Genomic DNA, 18,148 nt, shown 5'->3' with positions numbered 1-18,148 from the left:
GGTGTATAGTTCTGACGGATGTAAGTGGTTAAGGTTACTGAAGATTTGGCATTTTGGGCAAGTTTTCACAAAGTGATGGCAATCGGTTTCCATGGTGGTCCAGTAATACCCGGAGCGGGATATTTTCCGGGATAGCATTTTACCATTCATATGAGGTCCACACACGCCGTTATGGTATTCTTCCATTAGTCTTTGGGCTTGGTTTTGGTGAACACAAAGTAATTTGATTTTATTCGGCGTGTATTTGTACAACTCCCCCAGGATTATGCTATATTGTGAAGCGAGGAGACGTAGGGCCTTTTGTGCTCGCGGGGAGGTGTTTGGGGGGAATTCCCCACTTGTTTTGTAACGAAGGATGTCCGTATACCATGGTTCTTCTTCGGTGTTTTCAGGTTCGGAGTCTATGGCACAGCAATAAGCCGGCTCTTTTCTTCGTTCGACCCGAAGGGTCATTCCGTCCCATTCGTTCGGGATGTTGAGCATTGAAGCTAGCTTTGCTAGTGCATCCGCGAATTGGTTGTCATCTCTTGGTAAGTACGTATACTCGATTTTTTCGAATTGCTCGACTATTTGGTCTAAGTGAGCTTGATATTTTAAGAGACTAGTGCTTCGGACCTTCCATCTTTTGGATATATGGTTGATTATTAGGGAAGAATCCCCGAAGACTTGTAGATGCTTGACTCCGAGGCTAACTGCGGCCTCTAGCCCAACTATGCAGGCTTCATATTCGGCGGCGTTGTTTGTGGCCTCGAAGTCAAGTTTGACGGAAATTGGTATATGGGCCCCTTCGGGACTGACTAGGAGAACTCCGACACCGCATCCCTTCTGATTAGACGCGCCATCGAAGTATAGTGTCCAATAGTCATCTCGTATCGTCAGAAGTTCCTCGTCAGGGAGGAGGTAAGCTTCCGTGGTTTCCTCATTCGTAGCATGCTCGGCCAGGAACTCGGCTACCGCCCTTCCTTTGATTGTTTTTTCTGGCATGAATTTCAGGTCAAACTCTGAGAGCATGACTAGCCACCTGGAAAGGCGACCATTTAGGGCGGGCTTTTCGAACATATATTTTAAGGGGTCTAGTTGTGACACTATATGAACGGTGTGGGCCAATAGGTAATGTCTATGTTTTTTGGACGCCCAGACGAGGGCGAGGCAGGTTTTCTCAAGCTCTGTATATCTCGTCTCGTACTGTATGAACTTCTTGCTCAAGTAGTAAATGGCTGGCTCGGATCCATGTACACACTGTGAGAGCATAGCTCCCGCTGCAGTATCCGTGACGGTTAGGTATAGGCGTAAAGGGACTCCAGGCAATGGCGGGGAAAGGACGGGTGGTCTGCTTAGATATTCTTTGACTTTATCGAAGGCAATTTGGCATTGTTCATCCCATTCGGCTTTTTCTTCTTTTCTTAATTTTTTGAATATTGGCTCGCAAGTCATAGTAAGCTTGGAAATGAACCTACTAATGTATTGCAGCTTTCCTAGGAAGCCCCTTATCTGTTTTTCAGTTTTTGGTGGGGGCATTTCGGTAATGGCTTTAATCTTGGATGGGTCAATCTCGATTCCCAGCGTACTAAAACATATCCTAGTAATTTTCCAGAGGTTACCCCGAACACACATTTTTGTGGATTTAGTCTCATGTTATATTTCAAGATTCGGGTGAAGAACTTTTTAAGTGTCGGGAGGTGACCGTGCCGGTCTTTAGATTTGACGATCATGTCGTCTACATAGACCTCGATTTCTTTGTGTATCATGTCATTAAGTAACGTGGTGGCTGTTCTTTGATAGGTGGCCCCCGCGTTTTTCAAACCAAAAGGCATTACAGTGTAGCAATATGTACCCCAAGGGGTAATGAAGGTTGTTTTTTCCATGTCTTCTTCTGCCATAAGTATTTGATTATATCCTGCGTACCCATCCATAAAGGAGAAAAGCGCGTGTTCTGCGGTGTTGTCTACCAATATGTCAATGTGAGGTAGAGGGAAGTCGTCTTTGGGACTGGCTTTGTTGAGGTCTCGAAAGTCTACGCACATTCGCACTCGTCCATCTTTTTTAGCTACGGGGACAATATTGGCCACCCATTCTGGGTAGTTGGAGACTTTTATGAAACCGGCGTCTAATTGTTTAGTGACTTCTTCTTTTATTTTCAAGGCTATCTCTGGTTTGAGCCGCCGTAGCTTTTGTTTTACTGGCGTCATTTTGGGATCTAGCGGGATTTTATGCTCAGCAATTTCTCGATCTATTCCTGGCATGTCTTTGTAGGACCAAGCAAAGACACCCTCGAATTCCCGCAAAGTGGAGATTAGATCGGTTTTTTCAGTGGGAGTTAAGGTGAGGCCAATTTTAATGATTTTAGGATTTTCCTCTGTTCCGATATTTACTGATTCTGTGTCCTCAATTATAGGAGTTTTGAATTCTTGTTCATTTACAGCTTTTATTAGTTCGGTATATTCCTCTTCTGGCTCTTTTTCGTGCTCATTAGTGGCGAGACATTCTGCATTATTACTCGGATTTTTAAGCGGCATATACTCGAAAGTTTTGTTTATCTTATTAAAGTCATGAAGCATTACATCAAAAAGATCTCCCGGAGTAGATATTTCCGAGTCTAAACTATTTTTGGGAGGGGTTACAATTTTGCTAGGTTCGGACTCGGAGTCAGACTCGGATTCAGACTCTAATTCTTCATACATTGGACCCTCTCCCGCAGATATCTTGAACTTCATCCCACGAGCATTAGTCCATTTGAAGGTCTTGCGCCACCCTCGTTGGATTTGGTCATCTTTTGAGGGTGACGGAGCGATCAATTTAGTAGGATCGAACAATTCGTCTGTAAGGGCTAATGCCATAATTTCTGTTTCGTTCCTTGCTTTTTTCCTATCTAACCCAAACAATAGCCCGAAAGCATGTGAGTTGGGGAGCGTTTTTGGCATAGCGTGGTTCTTTGAGGCGAGTGGCCTTTGAGAACGTAGAGGGTCGTGTCCCAGAGCATGCATCTCTTGGGTTTGTGCGACCTCTAGGAATAGATGTTCGGGTGTTCGGGATATGCTTCTTCCATTACGATCCTTGATGGCTATCACGGGTAGGTACTCGGGGGCCCTGCATTTTGTTGTGGAGTAGGAGACACATTAGTTTGTTTCATGAGTCGGTTTTTAGACATTTTATGACTACCCTTAAGTCGGACTAGTATACTTGGACTACTATGTGTGCATTTTGAACTCTTTATATTTTCCAAAATCTTTGCCCGTGTGACATTCATAATTATTAGCATGTTCGGCTTTGGTGCCGAGCATTGCCGTCGTAGGAGGCCTAACAACGACACAAAGAGTTATTTATATATATTTTTTTAGTCGCTTTAAGAATCGAGTGCTTTTCATACGCCCTTGCAGCAATTTTTACGAAAGGTTTATTTTTGCTACATATTTTTTGCGCGGGCGCCGAGGCTGCTGCGCCTGACCAAATGGCCAGGCAGCAACTTCAGCGCCCAGCGTAGGGCGTGAGAAATTTTGGGGCCCAGCCAGGGGCGTTGAAAATGCATCCCTGGTTGGTTCTCATTTTCTGTTCACGTCTATTTTTTGTTTATGCGACTTTGATTTAGCGTGCTTGCCTTATAACTTCCTTTACGCGTTGTGCAGTGTTTGTTAGATTCGTTACAGGCCATCCCGAGCGTCGCTTATTTTTGTGGCGATCGTTCGGGTTTGCGGAACACGTATTTCGGTATAATTCTTTGGCCAATTGGTTTATGAATGTTTGGGCAATTTTTAAGGTCGTTGGTTTTCCAACATTGTTTGTCACACACAATCACATATTTCGCTACACATAACTAACATTACATCATGAGGCAATAATAATATGTCATGCAGTTTATGATAGGCTTCTATGGGTAGTATTTGCGCCTGGCTTGGTACCGCTTCTATCGCAGATCCAACACATGCCCCGGTCGAGGTAGTGCCTTCAACAGAAGAATTTCGCCCAAGAGGCCAATCACGATGTAAGCCAAGGGGGCATGCACCAATGAGAGGGACCTAATAGGCGAGCGATTGGGTTTGGGACGGGTGTACTACTAGCGAAAGTGCCGAGTGGACAACATTTGAAGCGTATGCACCCCCCGGTTGGCGATGGGTATCCTTAGTCCTAACTCCCTGAGGGAGCCAAGATTCGTTATGCGGTTCTGTCCGTTCACATTAATATGCTGATTTTCAGGTCGTCCGAACTTGATGGGGAAATAAACGCGGGGTAGGATCGTTTCACCCTTCGGCTATTTTGATTACCTACGAGCACGAGTATTTCCTTCACTATCCCCAGTGGAGTCGCCACTGTGAGGGGGTCGAAAAAGCACGAGGCTAATGCGTGACCTTGTCCCTCGTGGGTGTGACGTTTCTTTTTGTCAAATCAAGTGTAATTGGATTTCCTGTGAGTTTACACCCAATTGACTAGTAATATAGGAGTCGCCATTCAGTTTTTAACGACAATGAGAAAAACTGACAAAACCCGGTTATCGTGACATAAAGGGAGTGCAATTATGTTTGACCACGACGGCCGTAGGTTCCCTTGTGATCCCTGATGTGGGTATCTCTCAACATACACCCGCAAGGTAGAGATTGAGGGTTCGGGGGATTGTAACTACCGAGAGGAGTACTCGCTCTTCGATAACTCCAGAGGCAGGATATCCTTACTAGCTCAGCATAAATAATTGAAGGGACATGCGTTAACTATTAAACTAATCTGAGTTGATTTTAACAATATGCAACATATAGTACTAGATCGAACGCGATTATCTGATTTAGATTGTTTTAAGGGACCTAGCATGATAATCCAATTTCCCAACATATTATCTTTATTAGGCTTGATAGAAAAATTAGATTTAATTAGTTTAACAGTTCATAAAAGGGCGAGGAAAGCAATTAAATCATGGAAAAGGGACACATTACGACGCACCCTTGAGAGGTGCGTCACGGTTCTCAGAAAACTAACCACTTTGACTTTGCTATTTCTCCTTTTATTTAACGAATCTCAAATTATAGGACAGGATACGTTCTGTTCGATTTTTGGATCGATTGCGACAGAACGCGTGATCGGTTTTGCAGCGTGAGGCTTAGGCTTAGGGGTTTAGAGTCAATACTCAGAATAATAATTGTGTGTTGTTGTTTTCACGTCGAACTTAGGGCCCTATTTATAGAAATGAGTTCGTGGAAAGATAGAATTGTAGAAATCTAATCCACGAGGAATTAGGAAAGAACACGTCCCAGGTAATTTCAGCGCCCAGGGCTGGGCGCCGAAGATTCGGCGCCCAGAGCTAGGCGTTGAAAATAGGGTCTGGGCCGTTTCTTTGTCAGATTAGGATTCTTAGAATCCAGAGTGTATGAGACTTTAATCGAGTCATTTAGTGCGTATTAATTTTATTATGGAATGCATCTGGGCCCGTTACAAACTCTAGGCTCGTTAGGATTTTAATTAATACGTAACTCTTATTTTCGAATCGTATTAGGAATAGGATTCTCTCGCAATTTCTATCTCATTTAGGATTTATGTCGGAGTGCAACACCTAATTCTGACAGGTTTCTATCTTTTATGACTTACCACTTTTAACAACTACCCATTACGGCAGTTACTATTTTTAGCAGGTTTCCATAAATAGCAGGTTTCTATAAATAGCAGGTTTCGGGTGAAATGAAAAAGGGGAATTGAGATTCGTTATTTTATAGGAGATGCGTTGCCAAGTGGAGATTTATGTTCTCATCATCGAACCTTCCCTTTCGGGAATGGGGACAAAAGTAGGTGTCTACAGCGTTAGCCTATAATACTTGACCAAGCAACTCTCAGACTTAGGGTAATTGGACCATAACTTTCGTTGGTTGACACTTTAGATTTTAACCCTTGGGTGTTCATTTGTCATGCGCCATTTTGCTTAATATCGGCAACGTAGTTAATTGGGGAGATCGAATTTTCATTTTTGCAAGACTAGAATCATTAGTGCGGCTTCTCTCTTAGTGTGTATTGCTTTACCCCAATGGTAGCCTTATGGCATGCCGATTTGGGTATTTTCATGGTTTGTCATGTTGCATTCATGGAAAATCTTTTAGTCCGTACTTAGGAATACTTCAAGGAGCGAGTGGCTCGAGAGGACTATGATAGTCGTGACCCAATGTGATCATAAACCTTGAGGCCATTAATTTTTTCTTTGCCAATGGTATTGATACCTTAGGCTCACTTTGGGGGTTGTGCGACTATGGAGGAATGATTTCCAGAATGTGACTGTTTCCATTTTGCAAATACTATAATATATTCTTTTTATTGGTGAGAGAGAGTATTGAGGTCGTAGATTCTTAGCAAGGGATGACAATTACATATGGGTGCTTATTGATTTAAATATTAGGAAGGGAGACTCAATATGGTTTAACCTTTTAACTTGTAGAACGACACCAAACATTAGGACCGATTCTATGGATAAGACAACTAAGACTTAGGATTTAGATTGTACTTAGGCATAGCCTAGTCTAGACTCGGATTTATTTATTTTTTATTCGAACATTATTTTTCCTTGAAAACTCTATTTGAACATTATTTTTTTGAATACTTTGCCCATGTGACATTCAAGGTCATTTAATTAGCATGCTCAGTTTTGGTGCCGAACATTGTCGTCATAGGAGGCCTAATGACGACACAAAGAGTTGTTTATTTTATAAGTTGTTCTTAGAATTGAGTGCCTTTTCGTACGCCCTCGCAGCAATTTTCACGAATTTTCTTTTACTGCTACGTATTTTTTTTATGCACGGGCACCGAGGCTGCTGTGCCTGACCAAAAGGCCAGGCAGCAACTTCAGCGCCCAGCGGTGGGCGTGAGAATATTTGGCGCCCAGCCAGGGGCGCTGAATATGCGTCCCTGACTGGTACTTGTAATCTGTTCGCGTATATTTTTTTTGTATATGCGACTTTGATTTTGCGTGCTTGCCTAATAACGTCCTTTACACGTTGTGCAGCGTTGTGGGATTCGTTACGGGCCCTCCTGAGCGTCGCTTATTTTTGTGGCGATCGTTCGGGGTTGCGGAACACGTATCTTGGTATAACTCTTTGGCCAATTGGTTTATGAATGTTTGGGCAATTTTTAAGGTTGTTGGTTTTCTAGCATTATATGTCACACACAATCACATAATTCGCTACACATAACTAACATTACACCATGAGGCAAAATAATAATATGTCATGTAGTTTATGATAGGCTTCTATGGGTAGTATTTGCGCCGGCTTGGTACCGCTTCTATCGCAGATCCAACACATGCATCGGTCGAGGTAGTGCCTTCAACAGACGAATTTCGCGCAAGAGGCAAATCACGATGTAAGCCAAGGGGGCATGCACCAATGAGAGGGACCTAGTGGGCGAGCGATTGGGTTTGGGACGGGTGTACTACTAGCGAAAAGTGCCGAGTGGACAACATTCGAAGCGTATGCACCCCCCGGTTGGCGATGGATATCCTTAGTCCCAACTCCCGAGATGAAACATCCAAGGGAGCCAAGATTCGTTATGCGGTTCTGTCCGTTCACATTAATATGTTGGTTTTCAGGTTGTCCCAACTTGATGGGGAAATAAACGCGGGGTAGGATCGTTTCACCCTTCGGCTATTTTGATTACCTATGAGCACGAGTATTTCCTTCACTATCCCCAGTGGAGTCGCCACTGTGAGGGGGTCGAAAAAGCACGAGGCTAATGCGTGACCTCGTCCCTCGTGGGCGTGACGTTTCTTTTTGTCAAATTAAGTGTAATTGGATTTCCTGTGAGTTTACACCCAATTGACTAGTAATATAGGAGTCGCCATTCAGTTTTTAACGACAATGAGAAAAACTGACAAAACCCGGTTATCATGACATAAAGGGAGTGCAATTATGTTTGACCACGACGGCCATAGGTTCCCTTGTGATCCCTGGTGTGGGGATCGCTCAACGTACACCCGCAGGGTAGAGATTGAGGGTTCGGGGAACTGTAACTACCGAGAGGAGTACTCGCTCTTTGATAACTCCAGAGGCAGGATATCCTTACTAGCTCAGCATAAATAATTGAAGGGACATGCGTTAATTATTAAACTAATCTGAATTCATTTTAGCAATATGCAACACATAATACTAGATCCATCGTGATTATCTGGTTTAGATTGATTTAAGGGACCTAGCATGATAGTTCAATTGCCCAGGATATTATCTTTATTAGGCGTGATAGAACAATCAGATTTAATAGTTTAACAGTTTTATAAAAGGGTGATGAAAGCGATTAAATCATGCGAAGGGACACATTACGACGCACCCTTGAGAGGTGCGTCATGGTTCTCAGAAAACTAACCACTTTGGCTTTGCTATTTCTCCTTTTATTTAACGAATCTCAAGTTTTCGGGCTTAATTCTTCAGCTACAAGGGACAGGATACGTTCTGTTCGATTTTTGGATCGATTGCGGCAGAACGCGGGATCAATTTCGCAGCGTGAGGCTTAGGCTTAGGGGTTGGAGTCAATACTCAGAATATGAATTGTGTGTCCCTTTCACGTCGAATTTGGGGCTGTATTTATAGAAAAGAGTTCGTGGAAAGATAGAATTTTAGAGCACTAATCCAAGAAGAATTAGGAGAGAACACGTACCCAGGTAATTTCAGCGCCCAGGGCTGGGCGCCGAAGATTTCGGCGCCCAGAGCCAGGCGTGGAAAATAGGGTCTGGGTCGTATTTCCTTGTCAGATTTGGACTCGTGGAATACGGAGTCTTTGAGACTTATCCGAGTCTTTTAGTGCGTATTAACTTTATGACAGAATGCGTCTGGGCCCGTTACGAACTCTAGGTTCGTTAGGATTTTAATTAATACGTAACTCTTGTTTTCGAATTATACTAGGAATAGGATTCCTCTTGCAAATTCTATCACTTTTAGCAACTACCCGTTACGGCAGTTACTATTTTTAGTAGGTTTCTATAAATAGCAGTTTTGGGTGAAATGAAAAGGGTGATCGAGATTTGTTATTTTATAGGAGATGCGTTGCCAAGTGGAGATTTATGTTCCCATCATCGAACCTTCCCTTTCGGGAATGGGAACAAAAGTGTTAGGTTATGATTCATATGACAAAACATAAATCATGCGGGAAAACCATAAAGCCAGGAAAGCATATTATTTACACATAATCATTTAGCATAGTTTAGATGCATACACTTTGTTGCTTGCCCTCCCTAGCTGCGCCCGAACCGAACAAGAACAAGTCTTTAGGACTCCAAGTGTCGTCCCTCCGTAGATAGTCCACAGCACGTCCGGATCCGCCTTAAGCTTGACCAACTAGAATCGCCCTTAAGGTTGCTTAGGAATTTCGGCTAATATGGTGCAAGTGTATGGCTGATTTTTCCTCAAAATCTTACCTTTAGAATACTTCAATTGTATCAATAAATTATGACCCTAGGCATCTATTTATAGAGGTATGGAAAAGGAACTGGAATCCTATTAGGATACGAATTAATTAAACTAGAATCCTAATAGAACTCTTATTTAATTAATTTATCCTTTTAGGATTAGGAATTTAATCATATATCGAAACCTGATAGCTTTAGGATTCGTATAGCACACAAACACACACACGCACGCACAGCAGCCCACGAGGGGCGCCATGCGCGCGCGCGCAGCCCGCGAGCTCGCAGCCCATTGTCGCAAGGCCCACACGCTGCCGCAGCCTTGGCGCGCGCTGGGCCTGCCTTGCGGTGGGCCTGGCGCAGCCTTGGCTGGTGCGTTGTGGCGCGCTGGCTTGCTGGGCGATGGCCCGGCTTCGTGCTGGGCCTTCGTCTGGAAGGCCTCGTCCGATACTAATTCGTACGATGCGCTTCCGATTAATTTCCCGATTCCGGAATTCATTTCCGATACGAACAATATTTAATATTTCCGATTCCGGAATTAATTTCCGTTTCGAACAAATATTTAATATTTCCGTTTCCGGAATTATTTTTCGATTCCGATAATATTTCCGATTCAGACAATATTTCTGTTTCCGGCAATATTTCCGATTCCGGCAATATTTCCATTTCCATCAATATTTTCCGATACGTACCATGTTTACGTTTCCGGAAACATCTACGACTTGGATAATATTTATATTTCCGATACGATCCATATTTCCGTTTCCGGCAATATCATCGTTTCCGGAGTATTCATTTCTTGCTTGTGACGATCTCGGCTCCCACTGAAACCAAGATCCGTCGATTCCGAATATCCATAGATGGAGTATTTAATGCCATTAAATACTTGATCCGTTTACGTACTATTTGTGTGACCCTACGGGTTCAGTCAAGAGTAAGCTGTGGATTAATATCATTAATTCCACTTGAACTGAAGCGGCCTCTAGCTAGGCATTCAGCTCACTTGATCTCACTGAATTATTAACTTGTTAATTAATACTGAACCGCATTTATTAGACTTAATATTATATGCATACTTGGACCAAGGGCATTATTTCCTTCAGTCTCCCACTTGTCCTTAGGGACAAGTCTGCATTACCTAATTCCTTTGTCTCTTGATGCTTGCTCTTGAACATAAGGTAAGATTTGTCACCCTTATTATGTCCAGAGGTGTTTCTCGGTTTCAGAGTTCAACTGATCTAATAAACAGATAATCATAGCCTATGATTCATCCGAGCACGGCCATGCATTTCACAGTTTCTAGCTCTCCGAGTGGCCTTGTACAACTTTTAAGCATCTCATCCCGATTTATGGGAGGACAATCCCAATCTTGCGATCTTGAGATTAAACTTTGTTTGATAGGTGATTACCTGAGCGTTGCCTTTATAGCCTCCTTTTACGGTGCGATGGTTGGTCAACGTCAAAGCAACCAGTTCTCAAACAACTAATCTCAAATCACTCAGGTATTGAGGATTTAGTGTCTAATAATTTTAATGAAATTTACTTATGACAGATTTTCATTTCTTACAGTAAAGTTTCATAGGTCTGTCCGATACTAGTCTTCCCAAAGTAAGTATCTATGCAAATGATTATGACATTGCCATGTCCACATAGTTCAAGAAACAAAACTACTAGTCATCTTGCATTCTAGTCGTCTAACGTTTTCTATGCGTCCAATTTTATAGAAAACTCCGACCAGGGACCATTTTCAAATTTTGACATTCAAGTTCACTTGATAGACATTTCTTAGTCATAGGATTGGTCCTGACAGTCTATCTTGAATATTTTGTCAAATTGAAGGGACTCATCATTTAATAAACCACAAATTAAATGGAAAAATGAATTCTATTCATTTATTGTGAATGATTAACCAATGATGTTTTGCAAAGAATTAAACTCTAAAACTTTAAAACATTAAATAAGGACATCAAAGCCATTCTCCAATATGCTTGATTCCCATAGCTGCAGTGTGCGAGTTGTGCTTCGCCTGCGGCAGAGGTTTAGTCAATGGATCTGATATGTTGTCATCAGTTCCAATCTTACTTATCTCGACTTCTTTTCTTTCAACGAACTCTCGTAGAAGGTGAAATCTACGAAGTACATGCTTGACTCTTTGGTGGTGTCTAGGCTCCTTTGCCTGTGCAATAGCTCCGTTATTATCACAATACAAGGCTATTGGTCCTTTAATGGAGGGGACTACACCAAGTTCACCTATGAACTTCCTTAGCCATATAGCTTCCTTTGCTGCTCCATGTGCAGCAATGTACTCCGCTTCAGTTGTAGAATCCGCAATGGTGCTTTGCTTAGCACTTTTCCAGCTTACTGCACCTCCGTTGAGGCAGAAGACAAACCCAGACTGTGATCTGAAATCATCTTTGTCGGTTTGGAAACTTGCGTCCGTATAGCCTTTAACAATTAATTCATCATCTCCACCATAGACCAGGAAGTCATCTTTGTGCCTTTTTTCAGGTACTTCAGAATGTTCTTGGCAGCAGTCCAATGTGCCTCTCCTGGGTCTGACTGGTATCTGCTCGTAGCACTGAGTGCGTACGCAACATCCGGGCGTGTACATATCATAGCATACATTAATGAACCAATCAATGATGAATATGGAATCACATTCATTCGTCTACGCTCATCAAGTGTTTTTGGGCACTGAGTCTTGCTTAGAGTCATTCCATGAGACATGGGTAGGTAGCCTCGCTTGGAGTCTGCCATCTTGAACCTATCAAGTACTTTATTGATATAAGTGCTTTGACTAAGTCCAATCATCTTTTTAGATCTATCTCTGTAGATCTTGATGCCCAATATGTATCGTGCTTCTCCTAGATCCTTCGTCGAAAAACATTTCCCAAGCCAAATCTTGACAGAGTTCAGCATAGGAATGTCATTTCCGATAAGTAATATGTCATCGACATATAATACTAGGAAAGCAATTTTGCTCCCACTGACCTTCTTGTATACACAAGATTCGTCTGCGTTCTTGATGAAACCAAAGTCACTGACTGCTTCATCAAAATGTATATTCCAGCTCCTGGATGCCTGCTTCAATCCGTAGATTGATTTCTTTAGCTTGCATACCTTTTTAGCATTCTTTGGATCCTCAAAACCTTCAGGCTGTGTCATAAACACAGTTTCTGTTAAAACGCCGTTTAAGAAAGCGATTTTGACATCCATCTGCCATATTTCATAATCGTAATATGCAGCGATTGCTAACATTATCCGAATAGACTTTAGCATTGCAACTGGTGAAAAGGTTTCATCGTAATCCACACCGTGGACTTGCCTGTATCCTTTTGCAACCAATCTACCTTTGAAAACTTCAAGTTTCCCATCCTTGTCCTTTTTCAGTTTGAAAACCCATTTTCTTCCAATGGCTTGGTAGCCATCTGGCAAATCGACCAAATCCCATACTTGGTTTTCTGACATGGAGTCTAATTCAGATTGCATGGCTTCTTGCCATTGCTTGGAGCTAGGGCTCGTCATAGCTTGTTTGTAAGTCGCAGGTTCATCACTTTCAAGTAATAGAACGTCATAGCTCTCGTTCGTCAAAATACCTAAGTACCTTTCCGGTTGAGATCTATATCTCTGCGATCTACGCGGGGTTACATCTCTAGATTGACCATGATCCTAACCAGATACTTCTAAAGATCTCTGAGTTTCATCTTGAATGTCATCTTGTGCATTCTCTAGAGTTTGTTGTTCGACTCGAATTTCTTCGAGGTCTACTTTTCTCCCACTTGTCATTTTGGAAATGTGATTCATTTCCAAAAAGATACCATCTCGAGCAACAAACACCTTGTTCTCAGATGTATTGTAGAAGTAATACCCCTTTGTTTCCTTTGGATAGCCCACAAGGATACATTTGTCAGATTTTGGATGAAGTTTGTCTGAAATTAATCATTTGACGTATACTTCACATCCCCAAATCTTAAGAAAAGACACATTTGGAGGCTTTCCAAACCATAAGTCATATGGAGTCTTTTCAACAGCTTTAGACGGAGCTCTATTTATAGTGAGTGCAGCTGTATTTAGTGCATGTCCCCAAAATTCTATTGGAAGTTCGGCCTGACCCATCATTGACCTAACCATGTCTAGCAAGGTTCTGTTCCTCCGTTCCGACACACCGTTCCATTGTGGTGTTCCAGGAGGAGTCAATTCTGATAGAATTCCACATTTTTTCATATGGTCATCAAATTCATAGCTCAGATATTCACCGCCTCTATCAGACCGCAGTGCTTTAATCTTCTTGCCTAATTGATTCCCTACTTCACTCTGAAATTCCTTGAATTTGTCAAAGGATTCAGACTTATGCTTCATTAGGTAGACATAACCATATCTACTGAAGTCATCAGTGAAAGTGATAAAGTAGCTGAAACCACCCCTAGCATTTGTACTCATTGGTCCACATACATCTGTATGGATTAAACCCAATAGTTCAGTTGCTCTTTCTCCAACTTTAGAGAAAGGTTGCTTTGTCATTTTTCCAAGCAAACATGATTCGCACTTACCATAATCCTCTAAGTCAAATGGTTCTAGAATTCCTTCTTTTTGAAGTCTTTCCATGCGTTTCAAGTTAATATGGCCTAATCGACAATGCCACAGATAGGTGAGATCTGAATCATCCTTTTTGGCCTTTTTGGTATTTATGTTATAAACTTGTTTGTCGTGATCTAATAAATAAAGTCCATTGACTAATCTAGCAGATCCATAAAACATATCTTTAAAATAAAACGAACAACTATTGTCTTTTATTAAAAAGGAAAATCCCTTAGCATCTAAGCAAGAAACAGAAATGATGTTTTTAGTAAGACTTGGAACATGGAAACACTCTTCCAGTTCCAAAACTAGCCCAGAGGGCAACGACAAATAATAAGTTCCTAAAGCTAATGCAGCAATCCGTGCTCCATTTCCCACTCGTAGGTCGACTTCACCCTTGCTTAACTTTCTACTTCTTCTTAGTCCCTGTGGATTGGAACATAAGTGTGAGCCACAACCTGTATCTAATACCCAAGAAGTTGAATTAGCAAGTATACAGTCTATAACGAAAATACCTGAAGATGGAACGACTGTTCCGTTCTTCTGATCTTCCTTTAGCTTCAAGCAATCTCTCTTCCAATGCCCCTTCTTCTTGCAGTAGAAGCATTCAGATTCAGAAGTGGGTTGACTGACCTTCCTCTTTTCAGATTTGGCGCCAGCTGGTTGCTTAGTTTGGCTGGCCTTGTTGCCACCTTTCTTAGCATTCCTCTTCTTTCCAGATTTCTTGAACTTGCCCCCACGCACCATAAGCACATCTTGCTTATCACTTTTGAGCGTCTTTTCAGCGGTCTTCAGCATACCGTGAAGCTCAGTGAGCGTTTTGTCCAGACTATTCATACTGTAGTTCAGTTTGAACTCATCATACCCGCTATGAAGAGAATGGAGGATGGTGTCTACAGCCATTTCCTGAGAGAATTGCTGATCCAGCCGACTCATATTCTCAATGAGTCCAATCATTTTGAGAACATGTGGACTTACGGGCTCGCCTTTCTTAAGTTTGGTCTCAAGAATTTGCCTATGAGTCTCGAATCTTTCGACTCGAACCAGATCTTGGAACATGTTCTTTAACTCACTGATGATCGTGAAAGCATCTGAGTTGATGAACGTTTTCTGTAGATCTGCACTCATGGTTGCAAGCATTAGACATTTCACATCCTTGTTGGCATCAATCCAACGATTGAGGGATGCCTGAGTGACCCCTTTGCCTGCGGCTTCGGGCATCGCCTCTTCCAGGACATACTCCTTTTCTTCCAACATAAGAACTATTTGCAAGTTCCTTTGCCAGTCAAGGAAGTTTTTCCCGCTCAACTTCTCCTTTTCGAGAATTGATCGAATGTTGAATGAATTGTTGTTTGCCATAATTAAAACTACAATTGAAAAGGATAAACAAATAAATAACCATTCACAGTTTCTCTTAATAAACTTAAATTCTAGCATACATGCATAATTCAATGTTCATTAAGCATTTTATTCAAGTTATGTGTTCCGGCAGGTGTGAATAAAATGATTCCAAGATCCTAAAATCCATTGAAGAATTAAGCACATTATGTATTTAGACTCAATTCTAAAATCTTTTAGGTAAGCAAAAGCCTTTTGCTAATAGTCTATAAACTACTCTTGGTTGATAGGTACGTCTAAGAACTTATTAGGTAAACCTATCGATTTTTCCACGACATAAAAGGACTCCTTACTTATATCGTTGAGTTTCACCAAAACTAACATGTACTCACAATTATTTGTGTACCTTACCCCTTTAGGACCAATAAGTAACACCTCGCTGAGCGAAAACTATTACTAGATTGATGTAAAGGATATCCAAGCAAGTGTTTATTTTGGCATGGCACCTTTTAACTCAATTTTTAAGTTTGGAACTTAAGGCTCTTACTATGTTGGTTAGATTTTAAGTGAACTAAAATCCTTAATCATGCAACATAATCAAGCTTTGATCTCATGCATATTTAAGACATATTTAACAGCAATAAATAACTTAAAACATGCATAAGATAAATGTGATCTAGTATGGCCCGACTTCATCTTGAAGCTTCAACTTCAAAGTCCGTCTCGAAAATGGTAACTTCGTCTTGAATTTCACCGTGGGAGGCGCCATTTTCTTCAAATAGGATAAGCTATAATTAAACTAATTACAACTATTTGATGGTAAGCAGACCATATTTGAATTGAAAAACAATTTTGGTACTTTAGACCAATTACATTCAAATTAATGGTACGCAGACCATATTTTCTATCCTATTTGGGCCATACTAGTCACTTCATAACCTGCAAAACAGTACATATACAATATATACCATTCACCCATTCATTATCACGAATGGCCCACATAGCTGGTTAGTAAAACACGTTATGCATCACATAAATATTTGCAGCAATTAATTAAGGGCACCAATAATCTACCAATTATTCAGTCCTTATTAATTCTAATCAAGTTGTTTAACCTTAAAGGATTTGTAGACCTAATCAAGAGTTTATGACTAAAATGCTCCCACTTAAACCAACAAATTCATATGCTTTACTAATTTTAAACATAAAAATGTATTTCTAGTCTAACCGGAAACATACAAATTTAATTAAAATTTAAAGCTCACATAAATTTATAATCGAATCCGTTAATTTTAATTTACTTCAGTTGAATCAAACGAATTTAAATTAATTCAAGATTTAATTTTAGTAAAATAATTAGTATAAATAAAATTTATAATAATTATAATATTCAAAATTAAAATCCAAGAAAACAATTTAAATTACTAATTTTAAAATTAATTAAAATCGTTTCCGAACTGAAAATCAAAAATTAAATTCAAAGCGCATCAATCGGGTCAAGACGAAGCCATGGGCTTGCGCCCATGCCCCGTCGAGTCCTCGAGGCTGCATCGCCCCATGAGTTATCGCACAGCAAGGCACGAGTAGCTGCCACGCGCAAAAGCAGCAAGCCGAGCCACGCTTGCGCGCAGCATCGCTCGCTGCTTCGTAGCGCAGCAGTTGCTTGGCGAGGCTGGGCGAGGCAGCGCTCGTGTTGCGAGGAACCCCTCCCTGCCCGCGCGCGCGCCTGCCATGCTCGCTCGCCTTTCTTCTTCGCCCATCCGCCCATGCATCATCGCAGCACTCGACGCAAGGTAGGGCTGCTGCTTTGTGCTCGCGTGCTACTCGCCTTGCTCGCTGCATTCGTACCGCATGGGCGACGAGCTCCCTTGCTCGTCGTCGCATGCCCGCACTATACAACACCCCTTAAGGGTAACACGTAGCGTCCATTGCTTTGTGCGCGCAAGTTTTATAAGCGAATTGCATAAAAATTAAAACTTTTATTTCTGAAATTAATGACAAATTAATAAATCATATTAATTTTATAATTTTAGGGCGAAAAATCGAAAATTTATTAATTAATTAATTTCCGATTAATATGGATTCAAATCTAGGTCATAAAAATTTAAAATTTAACACAAATTAACAATTTTTATGGTGGTTTTTAATCATTGGTACCTAATTAAATTATTAATTAATTATGAAAATCAAATTAATTCTAAATTATTCGAATTTCAACAAATTAATCATAATTACAAATTAGGTTGTATAATTAACAAGGCTAGGCATTCAAACTTGTTAAACATATACTGTAGGTCAATCAAAAATTCAAGATTTATCAACAAGAATCGCAAATATTTAATTTAACATCTTAAATTTACAAACTTTTGCGTTTGAAAAACTAAAACCTCCAAAAAGTCATAGTAACGAAGAAACTGCCGAAAAACTGCGTACATATAATTAAATAAACGCAATTTGCAATTAATTAACAATTACGAAAATTAATCACCCCTTTTAATTCTTGCAAATTTGTAAAATTTAACCATGTTCAGGCAATTTAGATTATGAAAATAATAAGAGGCTCGTGATACCACTGTTAGGTTATGATTCATATGACAAAACATAAATCATGCGGAAAAACCATAAAGCCAGGAAAGCATATTATTTACACATAATCATTTAGAATAGTTTAGATGCATACACTTTGTTGCGTGCCCTCCCTAGCTGCGCCCGAACCGAACAAGATCAAGTCTTTAGGACTCCAAGTGTCGTCCCTCCGTAGATAGTCCACAGCACGTCCGGATCCGCCTTAAGCTTGACCAACTAGAATCGCCCTTAAGGTTGCTTAGGAATTTCGGCTAATATGGTGCAAGTGTATGGCTGATTTTTCTTCAAACT

Source organism: Spinacia oleracea, chromosome 6 (genome assembly GCF_020520425.1).
Source record: "Spinacia oleracea cultivar Varoflay chromosome 6, BTI_SOV_V1, whole genome shotgun sequence".
Lineage (NCBI taxonomy): Eukaryota > Viridiplantae > Streptophyta > Magnoliopsida > Caryophyllales > Amaranthaceae > Spinacia > Spinacia oleracea.
Note: the sequence above shows the minus strand (reverse complement) of the source record.